The 27879-nt window shown below is 40.5% G+C and overlaps 1 protein-coding gene and 1 non-coding gene across 3 annotated transcripts in view; one reads left to right on the top strand and one right to left on the bottom strand.

Moving 5' to 3' along the window:
* The window catches only part of NALF1 (NALCN channel auxiliary factor 1), a 583754-nt gene that overhangs the window by 87372 nt on the left and 468503 nt on the right, over positions 1 to 27879 (top strand). The gene's annotated exons all lie outside the window — the stretch shown is intronic.
* Positions 21388 to 21459, bottom strand: TRNAW-CCA. The gene has a single exon. It is a non-coding gene; the product is annotated as a tRNA-Trp (tRNA).

The following is a 27879-nucleotide window of genomic DNA, read 5'->3' as shown; positions in this document are numbered from 1 at the left end:
TCAGATACAATCAAAACTCCTTAAGAAAATTTATGACTTTTCATTTTTTTTAGCAGTTTAAAAAATTGTGTTAAAAAAATAAAATTTACTTTCTCAGCCATTTTTACGTGTACAGTTCTGTAGCATCAACTGTATTCAATCTGTTGGGCAGTGGTTGTCCAGAATGTTCTCAAATGTCTCTTGCAAAACTGAAACTCTGTACCAACTAGGCAACAACTCCTTTCTCCCTTCCATCCAGCTTCTGACTGTCACTGTTCTGTAAGACTGTCTTGATCTGGCTTCTGCCTATGCTGTTTGACTTTTGTCTAACCCATCTCAAAACCTGCTCTTGAGATACACACAGTCTTCCTGTTCGCCGTTCAAACTCTCACTTCAGGACTTTGGTCCATGTTCCCTCCATTGGTCAGGAGACTCTTCCTCCATCTCTTGTATTGTTAACCTCTGACTCAGCTTTTACATAAGACGCACCTGGCTCTCTTAGAGTGAGCGATGTCCTCCTAACTGTGTGTTCTTGTATGCACCTTAGATTTCCAGCTATCACAATAACAGCTTTAACATTTTCTCTAACAATATGTGAGCCTTTGAAACTAAACAGGAGCTATACAAATAAGACCATCCATTCCTTCCCATTATTTTTTTTTCCCTGGCACCGTAGGACACACTAAATAAGTACTTGTTGACTGAATGAATGGTCAGTGCTCAACCCTACTGGTTTTATGTCCTTGAGTCCATAATTATGATGATGGTAATAACAATTGCAGCAATAACGATAGTAGTGGCAAGATGCTATCCCTGATGTTTTCTGAGCACTTCTAGATACTAGGCATTTTCTCACCCTTACTTATATTACCTTGTTTAATCTTCATGGTAACTCTGTGCAGTTAGCTACTATGGTCGTGCTCATTGTCAGAGGAGGAACGGCAACAGGGATGTTTAAGTGATTTGTTCAAGGTCACACAGTTCAAAAGAGCAGGACTGTTCCTAGAATCAGACATTTTGAATCTGAAGTCAAGTTCAGAAATATTACTGCTTGAAATATTTGGGGCGCCACTTCCTTATATAATAGTGATTATTGTAACCATTTCAAATATGAGTGATGAGCATATATCCCTGTAACCACAAAACCATTAAATGCTCTAATCTGTGGCAGTTGCTTAGGACGATGCCTGATGTGTAGTGAAAATTCAATTAATGACAGCGACTACTGTCATAATACATGTGAAGTGCCGTGTTCGGTACTTCTAATGACGGAGGCTTTCGGTAAACGTTAGCTCTTGTCTTCTCGCTCCGCTCCCTTAATTAGAGCAAGTCAGAGGCAACCACTCGTACAATAGAATTAGGTCAGGAGCATATTGCAATGACCACCAAGAAAATGAAGTATAATTGGTGGAAGCTGTGGAGAAACAGCGCACATTTACAAAGAAAACGACATCCTGTAGCTGAGTGCTCCAACTTTGCTGGGATTGTGGTAAAACATGTCCGGCATTTAGATAATGCTGATAACTCTGCCAGCGTGTGCACATTTGTCATATCATTTTTACTTCACAGCCGACCTTGAGAGAAAGGCTTAGACTGTCACAGTTCCCGTTTCACAAGCCTGCACGATCCGGACGCTGAGGTGAGCTCCCCGCTGTGGCGGCAGGAAGGCAGGCCGCGCGCGGGCATCCCCCGGCGGGCGGAGGACTCGGGCGGCCGGGCTCCGTCTGGGGAGAGGACGGGCCACAGGGCACACCGCGGCACGCTCCCGTCAGCGGCCTGGCCTCGGCGTGTGCTCCTTCGGAGAGACTGTCGGCGTCTGTTGGAAGAGCCGGGAGCGACAGCTCTGTAAACACGCAGCCCCCAGCCATAGAAACACTCTGGATTTTGTCTAATGGATGGGGAAGGACAGCTGACCATCTCATCACTTCTGGCCTACCTCCTTTATTTGGAAACACTGAGGTGAACGCGCGTCTATGCTCCTCGTCATCCCGCCCCGGCTGGAGCCTCCGCAGGGTCGTGGCCTCCTCTCCATTATCCCCAGTCTCCTTCCGCGTGTGGGGACGGTCACGGAAGCCCTTCCTTCCTTCCTGCAACCACAGCGGTGCTCTCGCCTCATCCCCTGGGTCAGGCAGACCCCGTGCCTTCCCGAGTTGCTCTCTCTCCGCTCGGCATCCTCACCTCCCACCAGCATGGACAGCCTTGTGACCTTGCTGCTTGTGTAAAGGTGCGGACCGTGTCTCCAGCCTCCTCAGACCTTGAATAGGGCAGGGCCTTCCTGTTCACATGAGTCTTTAGTTTGGAATCACATCCACGTATAATTTTTTATTTTTCTTTTCGCAAGTACCATTGAATGGATATTCATCAGTTCAGTTCAGTTCAGTCGCTCAGTCGAGTCTGACTCTTTGCGACCCCATGAATCGCAGCATGCCAGGCCTCCCTGTCCATCACCAACTCCCAGAGTTTGCTCAAACTCATGCCCATCAAGTCCGTGACACCATCCAGCCATCTCGCCCTCTGTCCTCCCTTTCTCCTCCTGCCCCCAACCCTCCCAGCGTCAGGGTTTTTTCCAATGAGTCAGCTCTTCGCATGAGGTGGCCAAAGTATTGGAGTTTCAGTTTCAACATCAGTCCTTCCAATGAACACCCAGGAGTGATCTCCTTCAGGATGGACTGGTTGGATCTCCTTGCAGTCCAAGGGACTCTCAAGAGTCTTCTCCAACACCACAGTTCAAAAGCATCAACTTTTTGGTGCTCAGCTTTCTTCACAGTCCAACTCTCACATCCATACATGATCACTGGAAAAACCATAGCTTTGACCAGACGGGCCTTTGTTGGCAAAGTAATGTCCCTGCTTTTTAATATGCTATCTAGGTGGGTCATAACTTTCCTTCCAAGGAGTAAGCGTCTTTTAATTTCATGGCTGTAATCACCATCTGCAGTGATTTTGGAGCCCAAAAATTTAAAGTCTGACACTGTTTCCACTGTCTCCCCATCTATTTCCCATGAAGTGATGGGACCAGATGCCATGATCTTAGTTTTCTGACTGTTAAGCTTTAAGCCAACTTTTTCACTCTCCTCTTTCACTTTCTCAAGAGGCTCTTTAGTTCTTCACTTTCTGCCATAAGGGTGGTGTCATCTGCATATCTGAGGTTATTGATATTTCTCCTGGCAATCTTGATTCCAGCTTGTGCTTCCTCCAGCCCAGCGTTTCTCATGATGTACTCTGAATATAAGTTAAATAAGCAGGGTGACAATATACAGCCTTGACGTACTCCTTTTCCTATTTGGAACCAGTCTGTTGTTCCATGTCCAGTTCTAACTGTTTTGATTGTGTATATATATATATTTTGAAATAGATACAAACATTTTTACATACAACATAATGAAATTAATGTAATCTATGGGCAGCTCAGCTGGTAAAGAATCCACCTGCAATGCAGGAGACCCCAGTTTGATTCGTGGGTCAGGAAGTTCCCCTGGAGAAGCGATAGGCTACCCACTCCAGTGTTCTTAGACTTCTCTGGTGGCTCAGACAGTGAAGAATCCGCCTGCAAGGCGGAAAACCTGGGATCGATACAGGGTTGGGGAGATCCCCTGGAGGAGGGCATGGCAACCCACTCCAGTATTCTAGCCTGGAGAATCCCCATGGACAGAGGAGCCTGGCGGGCTATAGTCCAGGGGGTTGCAAAGAGTTGGACACAACTGCGTGACTAAGCACAGCACAGCACATTTATCAAATATATCTAAATAAAAATTAAGAAAAAAAACCACCATTATTTTGAAAGTTCTCAACAGAATGCATTACTAGAACAAAATCAGTACAAAAGATACAGTTGAAAGTAATAAATATAAAGATTTGCCTTTAGGTTCAAAAACTTAACTGCAGAGATGAAGATGTGGAATGGCAGGGCTGAGAGCGTCTTCTGAGTGCAATGTAAGGAAACAGAATGCTAACAATGTCAAAAATACCTAATGCTGCCTTTGGCCACCCTTTCCCAGGAAGTGAGTCCAAACAGAAGACTATACTTGAGAATACAGTGTTCAACTCCAATAGGATATTTTAGAAAGAGATATGGACTAAACAAAAGTCACAGAGAAGGCTGCTTTCAATATTGTGATCTGCTAACCATGAAGAGATTTTCTCTAATACATGGGGGAAAAGTGAGGGAAAAAATGACATTACTGTGCGGAGTTTTCCTATGTATAATAAAATTAAGCTGTTATCAGATAGGGGCTATTTTATTTTGAGGTTTCCTACTTTTGAAGTGAAATTTATATTTTACTTCTGGAATAACAGTCAAAATAGATACATGAGAGTGACTTTCTAATGCAATTATTTGAAAAGTCATTGATCTCATTTGCATGTACTGGTACTTTCCTGAGAACTCATCCAAAAAAGGGCTATCAGAGTATGTGGAAGTTGTATAAACACAGAAACACACTCACAAATATATCATACCACATACGGAACATTTGAAGAATCTGAGCTTAAAGAAATACCAAAGTTCTGAGCAAAAGGAAAAAATGAGTTCCCAATTTCCTAGTTTGGGATCGGGGTCTGGGTTCAATCCCCAGGTTAGGAAGATCCTCTGGAGAAGGGAATGGTAACCCATCCGAGGATTCTTACCTGGAGAAACCCATGGACAGAGGAGCCTGGTGGGCTACAGTTCATGGGATCACAAAGAGTCAGACATGACTGAGTAACTAACACACACACAGACAAATACGTAGAACTTATTTAGAGATTGTTCTTTTCTAATTTCCAATCAACTCAAGATAAAAGAGCTTTCCAGATACTGTCTTAAAAATATCAGTGAAAAAAGTTGTCAACAGACATTTCTCCAAAGAAGACATACAGATGGCTAACAAACACATGAAAAGATGCTCAACATCACTCATTATTAGAGAAATGCAAATCAAAACCACAATGAGGTACCATTACACGCCAGTCAGGATGGCTGCTATCCAAAAGTCTACAAGCAATAAATGCTGGAGAGGGTGTGGAGAAAAGGGAACCCTCTTACACTGTTGGTGGGAATGCAAACTAGTACAGCCGCTATGGAAAACAGTGTGGAGATTCCTTAAAAAACTGGAAATAGAACTGCCACATGACCCAGCAATCCCACTTCTGGGCATACACACTGAGGAAACCAGATCTGAAAGAGACACGTGCACCCCAATGTTCATCGCAGCACTGTTTATAATAGCCAGGACATGGAAGCAACCTAGATGCCCATCAGCAGATGAATGGATAAGGAAGCTGTGGTACATATACACCATGGAATATTACTCAGCCGTTAAAAAGAATTCATTTGAACCAGTCCTAATGAGATGGATGAAACTGGAGCCCCTTATACAGAGTGAAGTAAGCCAGAAAGATAAAGAACATTACAGCATACTAACACATATATATGGAATTTAGAAAGATGGTAACGATAACCCTATATACAAAACAGAAAAAGAGACACAGAAATACAGAACAGACTTTTGAACTCTGTGGGAGAAGGTGAGGGTGGGATGTTTCAAAAGAACAGCATGTATACTATCTATGGTGAAACAGATCACCAGCCCAGGTGGGATGCATGAGACAAGTGCTCCGGCCTGGTGCACTGGGAAGACCCAGAGGAATCGGGTGGAGAGGGAGGTGGGAGGGGGGATCGGGATGGGGAATAAGTGTAAATCTATGGCTGATTCATATCAATGTATGACAAAACCCACTGAAATGTTGTGAAGTAATTAGCCTCCAACTAATAAAATAAATAAATAAATAAATAAATAAAGAATTTAAACAAAACCTGGATGGAAATGAAACCAGAAAGGAAACAGAGGATTGCTGTCCTTCATATGAAAGTTGAAGAAGATGGTTCTTCATGATATTTTCTTTCTAAGACTACATGACTTTCTAGTTAACTATTTTAACAAGTTTCTTTTCATATGTGTCTCCTAAATCCACTTGAGTATTTTCAGCCTCCCAGTGTTTTTAAAAATAATATCTGTATATACTCAAGCTGTTAGAAAAGTGAGAAGACATAAATATTATGGAGTGATGGTAAGTAAAGTTCTCTTTCTTTAATTTTTGCTATTTTCCTTTTTTTCATTTTTTCTGGGAATTTTTCACAAAAAGATTTAAGTCTTCTGGTCAAGTGATATGGAGTATCAATCCTGTGTGTTTCCTTTGGTCGTTGTTGAATATAATCGCAAATCTCAGCTCTAAAGTTGTTGATAAATTTAGATGAATTATAAGGGCAAAGAGTTAAATGTGTTATACATTTTAGCTTTACACCAAAAACAAGGTATCTAGTTACTTGTGAGAACCCTGAGGCTATAGAAATTTTCCAGTGGCTGTTATCACATGAGAGCTAATGCTCAATAGATATTTTAAAATAATTTCCTGAGTAAATCAACTCCCGACATCAAAAAGGAACAAAAAATTCTTTAAAAATAACAAAGACATTTTGTGTGTGTGTTGCCAGATTTCTCCGTGCGGGCTCTGTTTGGATCATATGACCCTCCACACACAGTCTTGACCATGGCCCCCTTTCAGTTTCTGAATAGAATGCAGAGTATTTAGCTTAGTCTCTGACCCTTGCAGAAGCTAGCTTCCGAGGTCTTCTCTCCACTATTTTCCTCAGTGGAACTATTTCCTTTCCAGGCCACACCATATTTGGTTTCTTGTCTTTGTTCACATTGTTGCTTCCAATTAAAATGTGCTTGCTTTTTTCTACCTGTTGGATTGCCACATATCTTTTAAGGTTTAATATCAATTTATCAAAAAAAAAAAAAAAGTCTTTTTCATGACCCCATCCAAAGTAATCAGGGGCTATTTTGTTACGTGTCATGTGGGTACAATTTCTGCTCAATTTATGGTGCATGCTAGATTAGAAACCCCTGGAAGGCTAGGATTGCTCTCTGTTTACCTCCTGTAACTGCCACGGTTCCTATAATGAACTTCGGTCGACAGACAGCACTGTTAGATCTGCTCAGAATTGGTTGTAGGTCTGCTTGAGTGCACGTGTGCTTGCACACATATGTATACACACAGGGAGAAGTCAGTCTGCTGCAGATGGAGGACTGACCAGTTTCAGCAGGCAGAATTTGTCTCAGAACTCAAATCTTCGGCAATGCCACTAGGAGCCCTAAAGTTACAATGGAAATCAAATCCAGCAAATCCACTTGGCCGAAATTTTTATTCATACACAACTCTATGCCAATCCCGTAGATTTCTACATAAAATGTAGATATGACAACTGAGGACAAAGGGGTCACTAATGGGAAAGGACCTACTTTCAGGGATAAGAGCCCTGCTATGCATAGAGTGTCTAATAAAGTCTTGTCTTTTAAGTTATTAAAGACATATGTTTAATATTTCTTTGCAATATTTCATCTGTGTGACTCAAGAGTAAAATCTCCAGGTAAAATCTAGAAGACTTTGTTATGAAAAATATTAAATTATTTTTCTAGGGACCCAGACTTCCCCAAAACAGTGGCAGTGTTTCATACTGAAAATTGCTCATTGTGTCCAACTCTTTGCAACCCTATGGAATAGTCCATGGAATTCTTCAGACCAGACTACTGGAGGGGGTATTCTCCAGTTCCCTTCTCCAGGGGATCTTCCCGACACAGGGATAGAACCCAGGTCTCCCGAATTGCAGGTGGATTCTTGACCAGCTGAGCTACCAGGGAAACCCAAGAATACTGGAGTGGGTAGCCTATCCCTTCTCCAGCGGAACTTTCCGACCCAGGAATCGAACCAGCATCTCCAGCATTGTAGATGGATTCTTTACCAGCTGAGCAACAGGGTATTTGGTTTCAAAACCAAATGCTGATTCATATCAACAAAGAATACACTTCATAGAGATGGAGAACAGCCCTCAAACTTCAATATGCATAGAAAACATTAGGGTGGGGGTCCTTATTAAAACTAAGTTTGACTAAGTAGTTCAGGGCAGCAGCTGAATTTCACATTTTTAACAAGTTCCCCTGGGTGCTGCCAATGTTGCTGGTCCATGGATTGTACTTCGAGGAACAAAGATGTACGGTAAGCAAAGATGCAGATTATTAGAATCAGTCATAACTAAATATTAAATTAGTTTAACATCAATGCATATAAAACACTGATACAGATATATATATATATACTAGATATATTTACATAAAATCATGATGGCAGCTCCACATTTAACAAAAAATAAACATTAGCCTAGACAGGCTTGACATGGTTTCTGTATCCTCACAATTGTCATTTTAAAATGTTTGGCCCTTATTCAACATGCATGCTTAACTATATTGAACACCTCCAGGGATTAGTCACCATTTAAATCATTCCCTGCAGCCCATAAACCATGAATATTAATTTTCACAAGTACATCATGGGTCAGAGGCAATCCTGAAGGGGTGCAAAGAAAGAGGGCGTGTCAGCAGTGAAAGCAACAATTAACCTTAAAAAGAAGATCTGCACTTTCTCTTTCACACAGTAAACAAGGACAGAAGGCTCAGTGCCTGTGAAATTAATTGTTTAGTCACATATGAAGGTTTAAGGATCTGATTGTGCTGTAATGACATTAGATGCACTTGTCACAGAAATCCTCACAGTTAGGCTCATGAATTCTCTGATGTGTTGTTGTCAGAAGTTTCATTTCATAGGTTGGTATTCAAAGCTACAAATCGACATGTGCGTTAACTACTAATTGTCCCTCATTATGAATATCATTATGAATAACTTCAGATATGCAGATGACACCATCCTTGTGGCAGATAGTGAAGAGGAACTAAAAAGCCTCTTGATGAAAGTGAAAGAGGAGAGTGAAAAAGTTAGCTTAAAGCTTAACATTCAGAAAACTAAGATCATGACATCTGGTCCCATCACCTCATGGGAAATAGATGGGGAGACAGTGGAAACAGTGTCAGACTTTAAATTTTTGGGCTCCAAAATCACTGCAGATGGTGATTACAGCCATGAAATTAAAAGATGCTTACTCCTTGGAAGGAAAGTTATGACCCACCTAGATAGCATATTAAAAAGCAGGGACATTACTTTGCCAACAAAGGTCCGTCTGGTCAAAGCTATGGTTTTTCCAGTGATCATGTATGGATGTGAGAGTTGGACTGTGAAGAAAGATGAGCACCAAAAAACTGATACTTTTGAACTGTGGTGTTGAGAGTCCCTTGGACTGCAAGGAGATCCAACCAGTCCATTCTGAAGATCAGTCCTGGGTGTTCATTGGAAGGACTGATGTTGAAGCTGAAACTCCAGTACTTTGGCCACCTGATGCGAAGAGTTGACTCATTGGAAAAGACCCTGACGCTGGGAGGGATTGGGGGCAGGAGGAGAAGGGGACGACAGAGGATGAGATGGCTGGATGGTGTCACGGACTTGATGGGCATGAGTTTGAGCAAACTCTGGGAGTTGGTGATGGACAGGGAGGCCTGGCGTGCTGAGATTCCTGGGGTTGCAAAGAGTCAGACATGACTGAGCGACTGACTGATTTCGAAATAATTAGCACAATAAGTCTAGTTAACATGCAGCACCATACATAGTTACAGAATTTTTTGTGTGATGAAATCTTTTAAGGCCTGTTCTCTTAGTAACTTCCAAATACATATTAAAATAATATTAGCTATAGTCATAGGCTTCCCTTGTGGCTCAGCAGGTAAAGAATCCACCTCTAATGCGGGAGACCTGGGTTCAATCCCTGGGTTGGGAAGATCCCCTGGAGAAGGGAAAGGCTATCCACTCCAGTATTCTGGCCTGGAGAATTTCAGGGACTATACAGTCCATGGGGCCACAGGAGTCGGACATGACTGAGTGACTTTCACTTTTCATAGTCATAGTGCTATACATTATATCCCCTTGACTTACTTATTTTACAGCTAGAAATTTGAACTTTTTAACTTCCTTCACTCATTATAAAGCTTATTGCTGAAGTTTTTAGGCTGTCAAAAAATTGAACAATTACAGAAAGGTTTTTCAAAAGGTATTCTGTGTATCTTTAATACGTCACATTTCTTTCTTGACATAAATAAAAAATGAATTAGTTTTATGTAATTAAAAAAAAAATCTGCCAGGTTGAAGTTTTGGCAAATACAGCTTAGGATTTCTTCATCATCTACTCAACATCTTTTATAATGCCTATTTCAAACAAAAATTATATAATTGCATGTACTTAAAGTATAGAACATAGTGATTTGATATACATATAAATAATGAAATGATTGCTGCAGCCAAGCTAATTAGCATATTATCTCCTGACATAGTCACTGTCTTGTGCATGTGAGACGAGTGCGCCTGAAGTCTATTCCCTTGTATTTCCAGTGTTCGGTACAGAATTGTTGAGTGTGGTCATCCTGCCTGCACTTGAGCCTTGCTCATTCTGCATAACTGCACTGCATACTTGGACCCTTTCACCCGCCTCTCCTCATTCTCCCTCACCCCAGGCCCTGGTAAGAACTGTACTGCTCTCTGCTCCTATGAGTTTGACGTTTTTAAAACAAACTTCTACGTGTAAGTCAGATCAGACAGTGTTTGCCTTTCTCAGACTGGCTTGTTTCACTTAGTATAATATACTCCAGGTTCATCCTGTTGTTTTAAATCATAGTATTTCCTTCTTTCTCATGGGTGAATATAGGTAGGTAGATAGATACAGATATCACATCTTTATTTATTTATCTGTAGGTGATTTTCATATCTTGGTTATTGTCAATTATGCTGCAGTGAGCAGGGGTGCAGATACCTCTTTGAGATACTGATTTCATTTCTTTTGGATATATACCTGGAATTGAGATTGCTGGATCATATAGTAGTTCTTATTTTTTAAATTTTAATAGTTTTAATTTTCATAGTTTAATTTTAATAGATTTATATTTGATACAGTCTTTAAAAAATTTTTAAGCTTTTTATTTGTATTGGGGTATAGCAGGTTAACAATCTGTGTTGTGATAGTTTCAGGTGAAAAGCCAAATGACTCAGCCTTAAGTATACAGGTGTCCATTCTCCCCCAAACTCCCTTATTTTTAATCTTTTAAGGCATCTCCATGCTGATTTCCACACACACCATTATGTGTGTGTTCATTCCACCATAGTTCACTAAGGCTCCCTCCCACATGCCCTCATCTCTTATCTTTTTGAGAGTGATGGCTCAGAGGGTAAAGCGTCTGCCTGCAATGTGGGAGACCTGGGTTCGATCCCTGGGTCGGGAAGATCCCCTGGAGAAGGAAATGGCAATCTACTCCAGTACTCTTGCCTGGAAAATCCCATGGACGGAGAAGCCTGGTAGGCTCCAATCCATGGGGTCACTAAGAGTCGGACACGACTGAGCGACTTCACTTTCACTTTCTTTCACTTTTTTTTAACAGGTAAGGGAATATCTCATTATGATTTTGATTTGCATTTCCCTGATGATGTTGAGCACTTTTTCATATGCCCATTGGCTATTTGTAAGTCTAGTTTGGAAAAATGTCCATTCAGGTGCTTTGCCCATTTATTTGTTGGGTTACTTATTTTCTTGCTGTTTAGTTGATTTCCTTGTATATTAACTCATCAAATGTATGGTTTGCAGATATTCTCTACTATTCTGTAGGTTGTCTCTTTACTCCGTTGATTTTTTCCTTTGCTGTGCAGAAGTCTTTTAGTTTAATGAAATACCATCTATGTACTTTTGTTTTGTTGCCTACATTTTTAGGGCCATATTCCCCCAGAAGCATCGCCTAGACCAATGTCTAAACACTTTTCCTCTGTCTTTTCCCAATATGTTAATGGTTTCAGGTCTTACATTTAAATCTTCAACCCATTTCGAGTTGATTTTTATAGATGGAGTGTATCAGGGTCCTGTTTCATTCTGCTGGTGGAAAACCAGTTTTTACAGTTCAGTTCAGTCGCTCAGTTGTGTCCGACTCTTTGTGACCCCATGGACTGCAGCACGCCAGGCCTCCCTGTCCATCACCAACACCTGGAGCTTGCTCAGACTCATGTTCATTGAGTCGGTGATGCCATCCAGCCATCTTACCATCTCTCATCTCCTTCTCCTCCTGCCTTCAGTCTTTCCCAGCATCAGGGTGTTTTCCAATGAGTCAGTTCTTTGCATCAGGTGGCCAAAGAATTGGAGTTTCAGCTTCAGCATCAGTCCTTCCAATGAATATTCAGGACTGATTTCCTTTACTATTGCATCTGTTGCATTATGCAACTATATGCAACTATTGCATACTGGTTGCATCTTGTTGCAGTCCAAGGGACTCTCGAGAGTCTTCTCCAACACCACAGTTCAAGAGCATCAATTCTTCATTGCTCAGCTTTCTTTATTGTCCACCTCTCACATCCATACATGACTACTGGAAAAATCATAGCTTTGACTAGATGGACTTTTGTTGGCAAAGTAATGTCTCTGCTTTTTAATATGCTGTCTAGGTTGGTCATAACTTTTCTTCCAAGGAGCAAGTGTGTTTAATTTCATGGTTGCAGTCACCATCTGTAGTGATTTTGGAGCCCAAGAAAATAAAGTCTGTCACTGTTTCCATTGTTTCCCCATCTATTTTCCATGAAGTGATGGGACCAGATGCCATGATCTTAGTTTTCTGAATGTTGAGTTTTAAACCAAATTTTCCACTCCTTTTTCACTTTCATCAAGAGGCTCTTTATGAAAGTGGTTTTTACAGTACCACTTATCAGAGAAACTCCTTTTCTCACTGAGTGTTCTTGGTACCTTTGTCAGTGATCAATCACCATAAAAATGTGACTTTTTGAAGTTTTGGCAAACTCTGCTCTGTATTTCTTCATCTGCTCAACATCTTCAAGAAATTGCTGCATTGTTTTAGTCACAATCAAACGCATTATTTAAATAAAAGCAGCAACAAGAAAAAATTTATTATTTTGCTTTCAAGAAATTCAGCAAAAAGCAGTTTGGCTCTGAGAGAACCAAAGGCTAAAGCTCACCGGTAGTGTCGGAAGATCTGAGTGGACTGGAGCCGAGCTGCAGAATGAGTGAAAGAGCCTATGAATGTAAACTGTTTAGAAACAAGGAAAATGGCTCTAAACAGGAAAAGTAGATTACTGACTCAAAAAAGTTAGAAATGTGTCAACATGCTAGAAAAGCTCTCTGGAAAAGAAGAAAAAAGTCTAACTCAAAGGGCAGATGGCCAAAGGGAGACCCACGCCTACACTGAGTTTTGCTTTATAGAAGAAAGCAGTTTTGTTCTTTTGCTGACTTCTTTATTTAAAAGGCAATCAGTTGGCCATGAACAAATTTTTGAGTCTGTTATCTACTTGGAAGAGTTTGCAATATAATCGAGTGACTGAAAAGTAATTATAAATCCCATAAAAATCAATTTTCATCTTATTAACACATAATACTTATATTATGGCAAATGTCTAAATGTTGGCTGATACAGTGGTGAAAGACAATCAGAAAATTAATAGATTGGCAATCTATTGTAGAGAAAGGATAAAGATGATGTGTAATGTGTGTAATAGATACAACATTGAACAGGTATTTAAAGCTTCTGACATACCTTTAATTACTGAATTTAATTTAATTTTTTTCATTGTGTATTAGATAATGATTGAATTTCTCTTATGTTAATGTTTTGAAAAAATTTGACATTTGATACAATATTGTGAATATACTTTGCAACATTAAAAAAAATCTGTTTTTTATGATATGCAAAAATTCTAATTCTTAACTCTAAGATGAACTTAATTCTATATTATTATGAATTATTAATGTATATAGACATATAATATATGACTATATACAGTATGATATCCTTATATTCAAGTAATAAACTTTGGTTTTGTGAATTTTTGCATTCTCCTCCTCATCATGATTTAGCATTTGAGACATAAGTGTTTTACAGGATAGTATCCTAGTAGGACTGGAAATTGTACATATTCAATACCGTTGAGCACATGATATATATAGTAGAAAAGTGTTGAAATTAATTAAGTCTGTTTTGAAGAAGAATTATTTTGGCTCAATAAAATGTGCATATACAGGATGAGTGCTCTAACTTTGTAATTGATATATAAATAAGTATTTTTAAGGTGAAATAGTCAAGCCAGTTTTTGTGTGCTTAATTCAAAGGCCAGTTGTTTGGCATCATATAGCTGTGATGGGGCTTCCCATGTGGCTCAGATGATAAAGAATCTGCCCACAATGCAGGAGACCCGGGTTCGATCCCTGGATCGGGAAGATCCCCTGGAGAAGGGAATGGCAACCCACTCCAGTATTCTTGCCTGGAGAATCCCATGGACAGAGGAGCCTCGCGGGCTACAGTCTGTGGGGTCACAAAGAGTTGGACACGACTGAACGACTAACACTTTCACTTTCATATAACTGTGAGTTTTTAATATAAATAATGTTCTCGAACACAAAAAACAGCGTATTTGGCAAGGTCAGTTTTCTGTTAATTTTAACCTGAAAGAAGGCTTCCGTAAGCATACAAATGCAGCTTCTGTGTTACCTCTCTCCTGGGCAAAGCCATGTGAAATATTACTGGAGCACACTGCTGTTTTGCTATGAACCTTGCGATAATTTCCCAACTCCAGAAAGGTTAAGGCATGTCATCCAGCTGAAACCTCCTAAGCCTACAAAATAGATTTTATGGTAAAACAGCTTTTCCTTTCTAAGTATGCCTTGCCCTGGAGGAACTGAAGTTGCCACTTTGGAATTCTTAATAGCACCAGAGTTGTGGCTCACAGAGATTAATCAACTTCTCCTCCGTTTTATCATCAGTCAAGAGGCTTCCAAATTAAGGTCCTGGACCTGTGCTTCTAGGACATAGCCTCTACGGGACGCTTTCTATCTTGGAATTTTTCTGTTTTTTTCCTATCTTATTAAAGAGATTTAAGAAATCAGTTATTTCAAATTTAATACATCTTACCTTTATGAATTGGAAAAAAATCATTAAGGGAGTTTGCTTCCCAATTTCCAATATTTTATTTTTTGATCTTTTAGTGGAAAGGACTTCCATGTTAATATTTAAGAGAATGTCATTTAAGATCTATGATTCTTTCCTAGAATTGTCTGCTGAGTACAGCATAATTATTATTTTAGTGAAAAGCTATATCTACTTAAAACTATTGTTGCTGCTGCTGCTGCTGCTAAGTCACTTCAGTTGTGTCCGACTCTGCGACCCCATAGACAGAAGCCCACCAGGCTCTTGTGTTGCTGGGATTCTCCAGGCAAGAGTACTGGAGTGGGTTGCCATTTCCTTCTCCCAAAAGTATTGTTACCTGTTACTATAGCATAATTATTCATTTTATTTGTTGCTTTTCATATTTCTCTTTTATTTTTCATGTTAAATTAGAAAATAAAGTTGTGGTGGCTAAGGATTTGCCCCAAATAAATAACTTTTATTTCCTTTTTCCCTCTTTTTCTTTCCTTCTCTTTTCCACAGAGGTAGACATTCGTATTGGGACTTCCCTGGTGACTCAGTGGTAAAGAACCCGCCTGCCAATGCAGGAGAAGTGAGTTTGATTCCTGGGTCAGGAAGATTCCCTTGAGAAGGAAATGGCAACCCACTCCAGCATTCTTACTTGGGAAGTCCCATGGAGAGAGGAGCCTGGCTGGCTACAGTCCATGGGGTCAAAAAAGGGTTGGACATGACTTAGTGACTAAACAGCAGAAAAGGCATTCATATTACAGTTTCATTCTGAAACACACTCAGATACAAAAAGTTAAGTGGAGAAAATTTATGACAAAACTAAAAAAATAAGTGATTAGCTGTTTTCTTGTTGTTCAGTCGCTCATTCCTCTCTGACTCTTTGCGACCCCATGGACTGCAGCACGCCAGGCCTCCCTGTCCATCACCAACTCCCGGAGTCTACTCAGACTCATGTCCATTGAGTCGGTGATGCCATCCAGCCATCTCATCCTTTGCCATCGCCTTCTCTTCCTGCCCTCCATCTTTCCCAGCATCAGGGTCTTTTCCAGTGAGTCGTCTCTTCGCATCAGGTGGCCAAAGTATTGGAGCTTCAGCTTCAGCATCAGACCTTCTAATGAACATTCTGGGTTGATTTCCTTTAGGATTGAGTGGTTTGATCTCCTTGCCGTCCAAGGGACTCTCAAGAGTCTTCTCTACCACCACAGTTCAAAAGCATCAATTTAGTATGAGTTAAACATTGGCTAAGTAGTTTCCTGTGTGTCTTCCCTGAGAAATTCAGTTCCCATGGTAACTGTATAAGGACCTGGATAGACCCTCCGTGGGCAGCCTGAAGCTCCTGCTGAGACTAGGTGAGAATAGCGTCATGGCGGGTTGGCTCTGTTTCCACGCAGATGTTGTGCCGAGCCTCACGCCCACGCTCTCCACTGTGGCCGCCTTTGGCCACCTCTGGCTGCTGAGCCCCTGACATGGGGTGAATGGGATGGAAGGAATGCTCTTTTCCAGTTGCATTTAACTTTAATCATTTTAAAATTAAAAAACCGATGCAGTGTAAAATAAACTTACATTAAGTATATTTTCATTGTTTTACTAGGACTATATTTGACCTTTGAAATTTTAGCATATGATTAAGGTGTAATGCAAAAAAAAAAAAATCACAAGATTTCAAAGATACTATATGAAAAGAGGAAGTAGACTATCTGAGGAATAATTTCTATTTTCATTAGATACTGAGATGATAAGATTTTAGATACATTATGTTGAATAAGATGTACAGGTAAAATTAATTTCACGTTTCTTTTTTTAATTTGTTATCGTGGTTCCCAGAATAGTTAAAATTGCCTAAGTGGCCTGACTTGTATTTCTGTTTTACAACATAGCTCTGGTGGTTCAGATGAGACGGTCATAGTCCCCTATGCAGGGGTGAGCTTGGAAGCAAATTCCTATACAACTTAATACTTTCTCCATCATTATGGAGATTCTTTCCTTTTTTAATTTATTAAGACAAAACCATCTTAAAATGCAAATTTCCCAAAACATGTTCTTGAAGATATAAAGTAGCCTTCTTAGGGTTTTACTATGCCATGTGCCCTGTGTGTGTGTGTGTGTGTATGTATATATGTATGTATGTATGTATATATGTGAGTGTGTGTGTGTGTGTGAACAATATTCCCTGAGGCATTTCCCAAATTGATTTTCAAGGAGCATCTCTCAAGAATAGCTTTCTACAGATCAAGTGACAATATGTTGGGAAGTGTAATAATGGTTCTGCAGCTCACTAATTGGTCATCTTTTATTCTAATGTGAAAAATGGCAGTACCTCATATGGAGTTCCATGTGCATATTACACATATGGGCTTACCTGGAGGCTCATACAGTAAAGAATCCGCTTGTAATGAGGGAGACTTGGGTTTGATCCCAGGTTGGAAAGATCCCCTGGAGGAGGGCATGGCAACCCTCTCCAGCATTCTTGCCTGGAGAATCCCCATGGACAGAGGAGCCTGGAAGGCTACAGTCCATGGGTTCGCAAAGAGTCGGACATGACTGAGCGTCTAAGCCCAGCACAGCACATTACACATATATTTTGTTATCTGGCACTTTCCCAGTGGCTAAGTGCCTTTTCCAACTGGCTACAAATAACATAAGAAAAACAAATAATGTGTGTGAAATCTTTACCCCAGTTTTCAGTACAGTTCAGTTGCTCAGTCGCGACCCCATGGACTGTAGCATGCCAAGGATTCCTGTCCATCACCAACTCCCGGAGTTTACTCAAACTCATGTCCATCAAGTCGGTGATGCCATCCAACCATCTCATCCTCTGTAGTCCCCTTCTCCGTCCGCCCTCAATCTTTCCCAGCATCAGGGTCTTTTCAAATGAGTCAGTTCTTTGCATCGGGTGGTCAAAGTATCGGAGTTTCACCTTCAGCATCAGTCCTTCCAATGTATATTCACAACTGATTTCCTTTCAGATTGACTGGTTTGATCTCCTTGTCATCCAAGGGACTTTCAAGAATCTTCTCCACACCACAGTTCAAAAGCATCAATTCTTCGGCCCTCAGCTTTCTTTATAGTCCAACTCACATCCACACATGATTACTGGGAAAACCACAGCTTTGACTAGACAAACCTTTGTTAACAAAAAATGTCTGCTTTTCAATATGCTGTCTAGGTTGGTCATAGCTTCTCTTACAAGGAGCAAGCGTCTTTTAATTTCATGGCTGCAGTCACTATCTGCAGTGATTTTGGAGATGTCCAAAATAAAATCTCTCACTATTTCCATTGTTTCCCCATCTATTTGCCATGAAGTGATGGGACCGGATGCCATGATCAGTTTTCTGAATGTTGTGTTTTAAGCCAACTTTTTCAGTCTCCTGTTTCACTTTCATCAAGAGGCTCTTTAGTTCTTCTTCACTTTCTGCCATAAGGGTGGTGTTATCTGTGTATCTGAGGTTACTGATATTTCTCCTGGGAATCTTGACTGCAGCTTGTGCTTCATCCAGCCTGGCATTTCACATGATGTGCTCTGCATATAAGTTAAATATGCAGGTAACAATATACAGCATTGATATACTCCTTTCCCAATTTGGAACCAATCTGTTGTTCCATGTCCAGTTCTAACTGTTGCTTCTTGACCTGCATACAGATTTCTCAGGAGGCAGGTAAGATGGTCTGGTGTTCCCATCTCTTTTAAGAATTTTCCACAGTCTCCTTGTGATCTACATAGTCAAAAACTTTGGCCTAGTCAATAAAGCAGAAATAGATGTTTTTCTGGAACTCTCTTGCCTTTTCAATGATCCAATGGATGTTGGCAATTTGATCTCTGGTTCCTCTGCCTTTTCTAAATGCATCTTGAACATCTCGAAGTTCACGGTTCACATAATGTTGAAGCCTGGCTTGGAGAATCAAACTGGGGTCTCCTGTGTTGCCGGCAGATTTTTTACCAACTGAGCTATCAAGGAAGTCCCACCCCAGTTTTAGCACAAATATTTTCATACTTCGTGCTAAACATTTCTAATTCTTGTCATTAGCTTCAATTAAATATTCATGACATTAAATACCAGAGGGCATTCAATGCTACTGATCAAAAACTACTTCTGACTAATGAGTATTAATTAATCGTCAGGTCAGTTAACAAATATTTATTAGGAGTTTATGTTCTGTCAGGGACTCTGCCATAAGCACTGGAGGCTCAGTGGTAACAGACATACATGGAATTTAATGATCTGACCTCATGGAGAATAATTGTATCAGGAAATAAGTGCCATATATGTAGCAGAAATAGCCAATGCAGTTGTAGTGTAAAGACTTGTTCATTTATTAATTTGAGATTTCCTTTTTGCTCCTTATGTTAAACAAGATGTAGAACTTGTGAAAAAAGTTATATAGAATTGCAAAGTGTACATTTGTACATAATAAATGTAAAAGAAAAGTGAATGTTGTGTCATATAAACCACAAGTTGGAATTGAAATATTTTTATTCACTTCAGATTAGCAAAGGATATAAAATTACCACTAAGAAAGCAGAAGGACCATTACTTGATACAGTTTCCTGCTTTTCATTTTCTCCTGCTTTTTCCTCTTTCAGAGTGATTTATTAATAACATAAAAAAATGTAATTTGATCCCTGAAAAGAAATAGGGAAACTGGATTTTTTTTTTTCACTGAGGCAGGGAAGAGTCATATTTCTGTAGCTGAAATTCAACTTTTGTCATTCTTTCGGAATTGAAACCATTGCTTACAGAAATAACATGAGTTCTTTCAATAGCTGATTCACTTAAGATTTTCCTCATTGCAATCAGAACAGGGAAAATACTCAGTCAGACATAAAATAATTCTATGAAATGTACTACTCAGTGTACCCAGGGAGGAAACATAATTAAATTTAGAATTAACTATTTTAGTCTTAAAGTTTTTTAGAAATATTTTTTACAATCTCAGTAAAGTCATATGTACAGTTTAACAGTAAGTCATTTTAGTTTTAAAAAGTACTAAACTTTTTTTTTGAAGAAACACAATTCTCTGCTAAATAGTTATTTTTCAGAAGAGGGGGGACCATTCTATGACAGAGTTGTAGTTATCTGTGTCTAACAAAGTTGAGAGATGCAATGAGTATAGATTATGGAATATGGACCTGCAAGTCTCTGCATTAGTTTCAAGGCTGCTTGTCAAATATTAGACTTATGCTAGGGTTTGGCCATCTCAGAAAAAGTATGAGCCTTTTGAAAAAATATCTGTTCAGCTGGGTGTTTGGGCAGTAAAGAAATAAATAAAGTACTCTTTGCACTCAGATTGCCTGGAGTTTAATGGGTCAGAGAGAGGTAAAACAAACGTGCAATTAACCAAACCAAAGGATGGATGTTCATTTATTAACAGATGAAAGACAACCCTAGTTTCAGTAGAGTAAAAGTAAGGTCCCATCTGGTGGAAGGTTTGAGCTTCACAAAAGAAGCAGCATTTGAAGTTAGCTGCACAGGATGGCAAATTTTTATACAAAGATGGGAAGAAAAGAGCCTTGCAAACAGAAAGAATCATGTGAACATAAGGCAGAAAATGCAGATCACCATCGGAGTGAAACAATTAATGCTTTGACTATAGCATAATTGTAAGCAGAAGGACTTATGGTGAAAATTGAAGTTAAATTGTAGACGCCTTGACTTTATGACATCTACTGTGTTTGATGGACAATGAAAAAATAATATTCATGAATTGTAGGAATGTTAATATTTCAGTAGAATTTTTTAGAGTGGATAGAAGTTGGAGAAATATTGGTCTGGATGAAAGCAAATTTTGTGAGCCTGAAACCAGCGTTCTTTGAGATTAAAAGTCTTGGTGAGATTCAAGCAGTTCAGGAAACAACTCTGCACAAAAATAATTAGGCCCACAAATTTTAAAAAACATTCCACAAGTAAAATATTTACTCCAGTTTTTAAATAAAAGAATATTTTTTATTCAAAATGTAAATAATTTTGGAAAGTGTAGGTGAATTTTCTTTATACTTGAGTATGAATCAAATTTGAGGCTTCACAGGTAAAGAATCCTCCTGCCAACGCAGGAGACACATGAGATGTGGGTTCAATCCCTGGGTCGGGGAGATCCTCTGGAGTAGGAAATGGCAGCTGGCTTCAGTATTCTTGCCTGGAAAGTCCCACGATCAGAGGAGCCTGGCGGGCTACAGTCCACAGGATCACAACGGGTCAGACACAATTGAATGCGCGTGCGCGCACATACACATTAATCAGTTTAACCAATATTTTTCTTCCCGTATGAGTTCACTGAAATTCCCCAGAAAGCTAGAATATGAAAATAATGATCCTCGAATTATATGCTATAACAGAAAAGCCTAATGTAGAAGCAAAGCAAACTTGGTAAAATTACAGAGCTCTCCTATCATAATGGTGAAAGAAAGTGAAAGTGAAGTTGCTCAGTCGTGTCCGACTCTTTGTGACCCTGTGGACTGTAGCCTACCAGGCTCCTCTGACTATGGGATTCTCCAGGCTAGAGTACTGGAGTGGGTTGCCATTTCCTTCCCCAGGGGATCTTCCCAACCCAGGGATCGAACCTAGGTCTCCTGCATTGGAGGCAGACGCTTTAACCTCTGAGCCACCAGGGAAGCCATATTCATATATATCTCTCAATTATCGATAGATCAAGAAAATGAAAAGTAAGCAAGGATAAGGAAAATTTGAACAACACAATGTACAGGCTTAATTTATTAAGACTTGTATGTAAAGCTCATGTATGTATATCTTATAAAATATGCACACATTTTTAAGCTATATATTGTTCACTTAAAAATTCACCTACTAAGTCATACATAAAGCAAATCTCAATAAATTTTAATACATTTTAGGTAATTCATATCACACTGTGATATAGTAAAGCAGTAGGGTTTAGTGAAAAATACTATTGAGCCTCACTATGTGATTTCAGACCTCAGGTTCTTGACATACTAAAGGCTCCGGGAAGCCTGGCGTGCTGCAGTCAATGGAGTCTCAGAGTCGGACACGGCTTAGCGATGGAACAACCACGAGGACCCTAGGGTGATTCTGATGCTTTTTCTACTTGTTTCCCCAGCTACTAATAGAGGTAATAATAGTGCTCATTCATAGATTTATTGTGAGTGTTCAATAAGTTAATGTATGGAACATAGTCAAGTGATCTAGAATTGTTATTGAAATAATGGTCTTTTTGTAGTCCAGGAGCAATGGGGAAATAGTCTTTTCAGAGCAAGGCAGGACTGTCCCAGGCTGTCTGGGTAGAGACTGGAGTAGGGGTAAGGAATTAGTGAGTAGATGAGATAGAGAACAAAAAGAGCCCAGTGACTGGGAGGACAGAAGGACTGGGAAAGTGGGGGTGAAAATCCAAATCCCCTTGCTTTGAGCTGAGCATGCTGGGAAACAGTGGTGACGCTGGGCCTCTGGCTCAGCCACATGCTTGGCCCTGGTTCTGTCCTTGGGGACTCCGGAAATGTCTTTACAGATCCCAGGTGGAACTGGGGTTGGTCTGGATGCTGGCGTGAGCATCTCCATAGCCCCCTTCTCACCTTCTCTTGCACGTCACAGGTTGTGAGCCCCCACCTGACTCTGGTTGTCGACATTATGGACGTTGGAACAGAGGACCAGCGGAGGGGCTCCTGTAGTTTGTACGTGATTGAACACATCTCTGTTTTGTATATTCTTAGGCAGTTTTCATTTCACCACTGATTTACTGTGAAAGGCAAATGGTGTACTTTTGGGTTTGGATCTTGGTATATATGTTTGCAAACATTTTGATAGACTGTAGAAGCCACGCTGGTCTTTCAGCTATGTTTATTATCATAGAAACTTGTTCTATTCTGTCTGAGAATGATAGCCAAATGCCCACATAAGGAACAGAACATTTAATCTTCATTTGGTCTGAGTATTGGTAAACATAAGAATGCTTGCTTGAAAGGCCCTGTTTACAGAGTCCTTAAAGAGTCATCCAAGTGTTTCTTTCCAGTTAACATTGAGAAGAAGCCTTAGAATTTTCGTGCGTCTGCAACAAAGACATAGAAAATAACTCCCAAAGAATTCAGGCTTTTTGATAGTGAAGTTTCTAGGTAGATAGAGAATAACTCTGCTACTAATATGCAGTCGTGGATGAATTAAAGAACAGTCGATCTCGAAAAGTCTACGCTAGAAACAAAATGCTAAGCAGTGAAAAATCAAGTTCTGTAACAATGTTTCCTGTAATGTCTTGAAAGGAAACCTGATTTTTTTTCCCCAACAGAATATCTATTTCCTTTAGACACAGATTGGGTCATCAATATTCATTAAGCACCTGGGGTGAACTGCCCAGGATCTGAAATAACTGCTCTGCCTTGCTGGCTGTAATAAATAATAAATATTGGTGCTATGTTCAAGAACAGGAATTCCCTGATTTGTGGGGTTTTTTTAAGTCAGAAAAATTGACATAGGTCACAATGAATATTTTATTACTTTTTGTTATTTATCTGTGCAAACCCCATTATGAAATAAAAAGAGAGTGAGAAGATCAGATCTGTATTGTCTAAAGAGAAATAGAAGCTTCAAGGGGGATTTTAGAACTTGTGGAGACTTTCATGATCACCTAATCTGACAGTCTCATGAACATTTATTGAAACTGAGTCCTGGCACGCGCCTGCAGAGTGACTGGCATCACCTAGCTAGTGTATGACAGAGGGGAGAGCAGGGTTCTCTCCTGGGTTCTTAGCTCTCAGTCAAGGGTGCTTCCCAGTGAGTAAGTATATATCCTGCCTTCAGGTTTGTCCTGTGTAACTTTCTGTGTAGGTGGGAAGAGAACCTGGCTTCAAAGTTATACAAAAATGATGAAACCACGGGTTATCATGTTTCTATTTTATTTGAGTTTTAGTTGCAATGAAAGCCAGTGTTGCTATCCCTTTGACCATGGTGTCTCGTGGTACAGAACTTCCCCATATTGAATTGGAAGATCGACAGCGTCGTATCTGTTGAGACTTGCTGAAGTTGGTCACGGTTCCTTCTTACCTGCTGCAGCTGACGATGCACGTAGGCCAAGGTCAGAATGATCAGAGTTGCCCAGCTGAATCATTCACACAGGAGTGTGGCAGGCCATCATGGGCCAGGCACTGTGTGAGAAGTGAAATAAACAAACAGTTTTGCTAAATTCTTCTTGCCTAGTGTGGGATCTTTAGGTTGATACTCTTAGAAACTTGAATTTGTCTTTGAGAGTGTAATCACGTTAAATCATGTCATAAGAGACTATATATAAATTTTAATTCAGTGTTTTATCAGACTTCAATTAAAAAAAACCACCTTCTCAGAAAGCAGATTTGTCAAGTCGGCTTGCCCAGCCTGTGTTTTATGTTTCCGTAGTCAGACCTACAAGCGAAACCAAGTCACAAGCTCAGGGTGGTCTTGAGATCCACGGAGGCAGAGGCAGAAGCGTACATTCAATGGTTCACATGGACTCATGCACTGGATTCTATGTTAGGTCCCCACCTGTTTGTCTTTCGCCTTCCTGTCTTTAATAATTAATGGTAGGCTGATAGACCTCACCCCTCTTCTGATTGGTAAATCATATTTTATGCATTTTATTGAAGTATAGTTGATTTACAATGTTGTGTTAACATTGTACTGTACAATTTATGCTGCATAATAAAGTATACGTGTTATACACGTATATATTCTTTTCCATTACAGTTTATCTCAGGATATTGAATATAGCTTCCTGCACTATACAATAGGATCTTGTTGTTTATCCATTCTGTTGTAAATTCTTTATTTTAACAAGTTAATATTTTTGGCTAAGTTTGGCTTTGGGGATATCGTTTTTTAAGGACTTTGCTTGCTTATTAATGCTTTAACGACAGTGACAGTAACTGCCATCAATTAATCACATGCTTAATGTTCTCCAGGCACTCACTGGACTTCGAATGTATTATGTTTCATGCCTCCCAAGCCAGTGGGGTGTGTCCTTTTCTCTTTCTTGCAAATTAAAATGTTCACGTCTCTCAAAGCTGAGAGAGCCTGCAAGCTCTCACACTGGATTAAGCCCAGGCCTATCTGACTCAGAGCTCTCTCTGCTGGCTTGACTTTGTGTTTCTTTCTATGGTCACGTCCTTGTCTTACAGCCAGTCTGGCTGCGGCTGATATATACATTTGTTTTCTTTCTCTTTCCCTCTGCTGTAACCTTAACTCTGGGCGCCAGCCTTCTACAGGGCTTTCACAACTCCTTTCCCAATTCTAATCTGTTTTACACAATAAACAGATCAGTTTTCCTAAGGCACATTCTGATCATGTTGCTTACTTTCTAAAAAGTTGTCCAGGCTCTCCATCACCTACATAACAGTCGAAACTCTTGATCAAAGAGACACATCAGAGTCCCTTTCTAGCCCATCCTCCCGCTGGCCGCCTTCACGAGGTCTGTGGTCCAGCCAAACTCACTGTGCTCCCCGTTCAAGTTGGTTGTATGGCCTCCATATGTTTCTTGTTTCTTTAACTTTGTTAAGAATAGTCTTAATTTCTTCTTGTGTGTATACTCTAGTCAAGGGAGGCTCAACCTACAGCAGTGGATTTGGACTATAACCCCTGGTTCTTTCTTGAGTGCATCTCCGTCAATCCTTCCAAGTACAGCCCCTCCCATGAGCTTTCAGAGCCCTGTACTTCCACATGGCCTCTGCTCCTTTTAATATTTTACTTCTATGATTTAAAGTTGGCATTTCCTACCAGAATGCAAGTTGCTTGTCCCAAAAGTCAAGACTGAAACGATGATTTGAGTGTGATTTCTTCTGAAGTTGATCTTGGGCATCACTTTCAGGAGAAGGGGAGGGGAGCGGGTGCGCTGTCGAGCAGGTCAAGGTTCTGAGAAGCTGAGCTTCCGTCCTCTGTGTGTCTGCACTCGGGGTGGGGGAGCTGAAGTAGTCACATGCCAGGTTCCCTTCTGAACTGGCCGAGGGCCGCACCCAGTGATGGTAAGTCAGCTCCCGCAGCCTGGCCAGGACAGACGGAGCCCCTCATGAGCCACAGAAAGCACTCGGGGAGACAAGGGCGCTTTGATGTGGGCCCAGCAAGAGTCTGCAGTAGCCTTCCAGGGCAGAGCCTCGTGGGTCTATCTCTCTGTTCTCCGTGGTGACCACGAGTCTCGGTACGGTGGCACTGCTTCAGGTGCTCGTTGATTTCCAGCCGTCTCTCTGGTGTCTGCTGGATGGCAGGCCCAGTGCGAGCCACTGTGGATGAAGCCCTGAGCACGGCGGGCCCACCTCAGTGCTGCTCACATGGAGTTTATGTACGGGGGATGTCCCCGAACAAGGAGGAAACAGTCAGAGGGCTGACCTCTGCACACACTCCTCTAGGGATACCTGTAAGCAAAATTGTGCTTGCCGCCAGTTACGTTAAGGAAGCAATAACTACATCAAAGAAAATCCAAGTAGTATGGCTTCCGTAACTGAGAAATGTGCCAGTGGGCATGATTTAATACGGGTATCTTTTCGTATTAAACAAACAAACAAGAAAACAAAACATCCCAAGTTATTTACTTGAGGCATTTAAAATTATTATATAATGTCTTAGTTATATGAATCCAGTAAGATTGCCTTTTAAAGACTGTATAAAAGCAGTTAAGATAGATGCTCAAACGTTGCTTCTGGTTAATAATGAACGCATTTGTCATTTTTCATATCTTCACTTTATCCAAAAAGCAATCTTAACAATAAATTCATCATTTCCTTGAAGATGTATGCCTTGGCAAATATTTCTCTGAGGAGAGGTTAAAATCTTCTCCAGTGTATAATTGCTATTTAATAGGTCTCCCTGTGAAATGGGTAGAAAATATTCTTTGTTATACTTGCTTTTTGGGAAATCAGCCCTAAGAGAGAGTCACAATGTTACTGGGATTCCATCATCCAATTAGCACTGTAATTAATATAAATAATAGATCTTAGACTTGTATGTCTATATGCCATTGATGAGGCCATGCATGTTCTCCTGAGGGAATTATATTTGTATGAATGGATTTTGTTGTGTTACAACTGACGAAACGCTACTCAGACAGGAGGAGCGATGTGGTACCACGTGATGGTAGGAGCACTTGGATGTGTGCTGAATGGAGGACACCTTTATCCCCCTACTCCTGCTCCCACTCTGTAGCCCACAGAATAGTTTGCCTTCTGTTTATGTCCCCAGCATATACTTTATCCCTTGCTGTGAAGGGTCCAGTGTGATTTTGTGTTCCTGATCCTCAAGAAAACTGGCAGGAATTGGCAGAGCAATCCAGACCTTTGGCAAAACCTTCCTGGACAGGTGATTCAGGCAAAAAGTTGTCTATTGATAAAATGATTTATATGATGATGGAATTAGAAATTCACTAAAATGTCTGGGACTTGCCTTGTTGCTGTTCCATTGCTAAGTCGTGTCTGACTCTTTGAGACCCCATGGACTATAGCACGCCAAGCTTCCCTGTCCTTCAGCATCTCCCGGAGCGTGCTCAAACTCATGTCCATTGAGTCGGTGATGCCATCCAACCATCTCATCTTCTGTCATCCCCTTCTCCTCCTGCCTTCAATCCTTCCCAGCATCAGGGATTTTTTCCAGTGAGTCAGTTCTTCCCATCAGGTGGCCAAAGTGTTGGAACTTTCAGCTTCAGCATCAGTCCTTCCAATGAATGTCCAGGGTTGATTTCCTTTAGGATGGACTGGCTAGATCTCCTTGCAGTCCAAGGACTCTCAAGAGTCTTCTCCAGCACCACAGTTCAGAAGCATCAGTTTGTTGGCGCTCAGCCTTCTCTATGGTCCAGCTGTCACATCTGTATGTGACCACTGGAAGAACCATACCTTTGATTATATGGACTTTTGTCGGCAAAGGAATGTCTCTGCTTTTTAATATGCTGTCTAGGTTTGTCATAGCTTTCCTTCCAAGGAACAAGCATCTTTTAATTTCATGACTGCAGTCACCATCTGCAGTGATTTTGGGGCCCAAGAAAAGAAAACCTGTTACTGTTTCTACTTTTTGCCCTCCTATTTGCCATGAAGTGATGGGACCGGATGCCATGATCT

This window comes from Cervus elaphus, chromosome 30 (assembly GCF_910594005.1).
Source record: "Cervus elaphus chromosome 30, mCerEla1.1, whole genome shotgun sequence".
NCBI classification, from domain to species: domain Eukaryota; kingdom Metazoa; phylum Chordata; class Mammalia; order Artiodactyla; family Cervidae; genus Cervus; species Cervus elaphus.
Note: the sequence above shows the minus strand (reverse complement) of the source record. Positions and strands in the feature narration are given on the sequence as shown.